The sequence below is a fragment of the Callithrix jacchus genome, chromosome 5, assembly GCF_049354715.1.
Source record: "Callithrix jacchus isolate 240 chromosome 5, calJac240_pri, whole genome shotgun sequence".
NCBI classification, from domain to species: domain Eukaryota; kingdom Metazoa; phylum Chordata; class Mammalia; order Primates; family Cebidae; genus Callithrix; species Callithrix jacchus.
Genome location: NC_133506.1, coordinates 25,121,333 through 25,125,138, shown reverse-complemented (window position 1 = coordinate 25,125,138; position 3,806 = coordinate 25,121,333). Strand labels below are relative to the sequence as shown.

Here is a 3,806-nt window from a genome sequence, read left to right as displayed (position 1 = left end):
CAGATAAGCTGAATTTGAGACAACTCCACCCAGACCATGGTGGAACAGGATTGGAAAAGGGTAGATAGCCAAAGAGAACTCCAAACTGTCACTGGGAGTGGAGTGGCTGGATGCCGCACCAAAATTCCCCGTATATGCTGGCTGCAGGGGCAACTCTTTTTTTTTTTTTTTTTGAGACAGAGCCTTGCTCTGTCACCAGTCGCCAGGCTGGAGTGCAATGGCACGATCTCGGCTCACTGCAACCTCTGCCTCCCAGGTTCAAGCAATTCTCCTGCCTCAGCCTCCTGAGAAGCTGGGACTATGGGTGCATGCCACCACGCCCAGCTGATTTTTGTATTTTTTGTAGAGATGGGGTTTCACCAGGTTGGCCAAGATGGTCTCAATCTCATGACCTTGTGATCTGCCCGCCTCCACCTCCCAAAGTGCTGGGATTACAGGCGTGAGTCACCGTGCCTGGCTGCAATGGCAACTCTTATTGTTGATGTATAGCATGTGCAACATCCGTGAGTTCCCCAACACGAATATGGCAATTTAACCGCTTTACATTTCCTTCTTCTCTACTCTCTTTCTCCCATTATTTTATTCTTAAATTCTGTTAATTATCGTTACCTTTGTAACTTTAAAAAGAAGACCTTTATTTCTTTTTCTTGATTCATTAACCATTTTTTTAAAAACACATTTTATTTTAAAAAGTATTTTATGGTCTATTTGCTTGGTTCTTGGTGTCTGGCTCTTCTGATTTTTTGTCTTTCTTTCTTTCTTCCTTTCTTTCTTTCTTTCTCTTTCTTTCCTTCCTTCCTTCCTTCCTCCCTCCCTTCTTTCTTTCTTTCTTTATTTCTTTCTTTCTTTCTTTCTAAGAGTCTCACTCTGTCACCGAGGCTGGAGTGCAGTGGCACAACTTTGGCTCACTGTGACCTCCTGCCTCCCAGGTTCAAGCGGTTCTTCTGCCTCAGCCTCCTGCGTAGCTGGAACTACAGATGTGTGCCACCAAGCCTGGCTAATTTTTATGTTTTTAGTAGAGATGGGGTTTTGCTATGTTGGCCAGGCTGGTCTGGAACTCCTGAGCTCCAGTGATCCTCATGCCTTGGCCTCCCAAAGTGCTAGGATTACAGGTGTGAGCCACCTCGCCCTGCCTCTGATTTTGTTTTCTTTCAAAAAACGTTTTGGCTGAGTGTGGTGGCTCATACCTATGATACCAGCACTTTGGGGAGGGCAAGGCAAGAAGATTGCTTGAGCCCAGGGTTTGAGACCAGCTTATACAACATAGTAAGACCATGTCTCTACAAAAAAATACAAATATTAGCCAGGGATGGTGGTGCACGCCTGTGGTCCCAGCTACTCGGGAGACTTAGGCTTGACCCCAGGAGGTGGAGGCTGCAGTGAGCCATAATTGTGCCTCTGCACTCCAGCTTGGCCAAAAGAGCAAGACGTTGCCTTTCTGTCTGGCAGCAGCCATCAGGTAAGCCACAGTGAGTGCATACAAGTACATTCAGGAGCTATGGAGGGAGAAGCAGTCTGATGTCATGTGCTTTCTTCTGAGGGTCTGCTGCTGGCAGTACCACCAGCTGCCTGCTCTCCACAGGCTCCCCCACCCACCTGGCCCCATAAAGTGGGCCGACTGGGCTACAAAGCCAAGCTAGGTTACATCATACGTAGGATTCGTGTAAGCAGTGGTAGCCCCAAATGCCCAGTTCCTAAGGGTGCAACTTATGTCAAGCCTGAACATTATGGTGTTAACCAGCTAAAGTTTGCTTGAAGCTTCAGTTCATGGCAGAGGATCAAGCTGGATGCCACTGTGGGGCTCTAAGAGCCCTGACTTCTTACTGGGTTGGGTTCCACATATGAATTTTTTGCGGTTATCCTCACTGATGCATTCCATAAAGCTATCAGAAGAAATCCTGACACCCAGTGGATCACCAAGCCAGTCCACAAGCACAGGGAGACACGTGGGCTGACATCTGCAGGCCGAAAGAGCCAAGGCCTTGGAAATGGCCATAAGTTCCACCACACTGTTGGTGGGTCTTGTCGTGCAGCTTGGAGAAGACGTGATATTCCCCAGCTCCACCATTACCACTGATGTAAAGTTTGTAAAATTCATACCTAATAAACAATTTTGGACAGAAAAAAAAAGAGTGAGACCCTGTCTGAAACAAAACAAACAAAAAATGTTTTGAAAAGATTTTTATTCTTATTTTATACGGTAGAGACACACTATGTAATAATTAGCTGATCCTTAATAACTTGGACACTTAAAGGACTTCCTTTTTTTTTCTTTCTTTCCAACAGCCTATTGTGGGATTTTTTTTTTTTTAAGAGATGGGGTTTCACCATGTTGATCAGGCTGGTCTTGAACTCCTAACCTTGTGATCCGCCCACCTCAGCCTCCCAAAGTGCTGGGATTACAGGTATGAGCCACCATGCCTGGCATGAAGGATTTCACTGGTAAACTGGATCTAAATCATTTTTTCTGTCGTTTTAAAATTGATATATCATAGTTATATATATTTTGAGAGTACACGTGATCTTTTGACACATGCATACAATGTGTGATGATCAAATTAGAGTAATTAGGATATCCCTAACCTGAAGCAGAATGTTACAATTCTCTTCTAGCTATCTTGAAATATACACTAAATTATTGTTAACTTTTATTTCCCTGCTGTACTATTGGAGTAGAATTTATTTCTTCTATCAAATTGTATTTTTGTACATATTATCCAGCTTCTCTTAACCCCTACTTCCCCCTTCTAAGTTATTCTTAAAAGGTAATTTGTCATACTTGTTTTCACTTTATTTTAGAGTGTCTTTGTGCAAGGAGTTTATCATGAGTTTCTTGTTTGTTTGTTTGTTTTGATATGGAGTCTCACTCTGTTGCCCAGGCTGGAGTGCAATGGAGTGATCTCAGCTTACTGCAACCTCCGTCTCCTGGGTTCAAGTAATTCTCAGGCCTCAGCCTCCTGAGTAGCTGGCACTACAGGTGTAAGCTACTACGCCTGGCTAATTTTTGTATTTTTAGTAGAAATGGGGTTTTACCATGTGGTCCAGGCTAGTCTCAAACAACTGACCTTAGGTGATCTGCCTGTCTTGGCCTCCCAAAGAGTTGGGATTACAGGTGTGAGCCACCATGCCCAGCCTGTTTGTTTTTAGACGGAGTTTTTCTCTTGTTGCCCAGACTGGAGTGCAATGGTGTGATCTCAGCTCACTGCAACTTCCACCTCCGGCTTCAAGCAATTCTCCTGCCTCAACCTCCCAAGTAACCAGGATTACAAGCATTTGCCACCATGCCCGGCTAATTTTTGTATTTTTAGTGGAGACAGGGTTTCACTCTGTTGGCCAGGCTGGTCTCGAACTCGTATCCTTAAGTGATCCACCCACCTTGGCCTCCTGAAGTGCTGAGATTACAGGCGTGAGCCACAGCACCCAGCTAATGAACTGATTTTTAAAATAGAGTATTGTGCCTATCCAGCCAGACCGAATGTGTTCACAAGGATCCTTAAAAGTGGAAGACACTTAGGCAACATGGCGAAACCCCATCTCTACAAAAAAATATAAAAATTAGCCAGGCATGGTGGCACCTGCCTAAAGTCCCAGCTAGTTGATTGGCTGAGGTGGGAGAATCACCTGAACTGGGAGATGGAGGTTGCGGTGAGCCAAGATTGCACCACTGCACTCCAGCCTGGGCGACAGAGCAAGACCCTATCTCAAAGAAAAAAAAAAAAAAGGCCAGGCGCGGTGGCTCACGCCTATAATCCCAGAATATTGGGAGGCCTAAGTGGGCAGATCACCTGAGGTCAGGAGTTCAGGAC

At 45.1% G+C, this 3,806-nt stretch overlaps 1 pseudogene; it reads left to right on the top strand.

Annotated features, from left to right (window-relative positions):
• The first annotated feature begins 490 nt into the window (after positions 1–490).
• Positions 491–2,222, top strand: LOC118153473 (large ribosomal subunit protein eL15 pseudogene; annotated as a pseudogene).
• Positions 2,223–3,806: the final 1,584 nt, after the last annotated feature.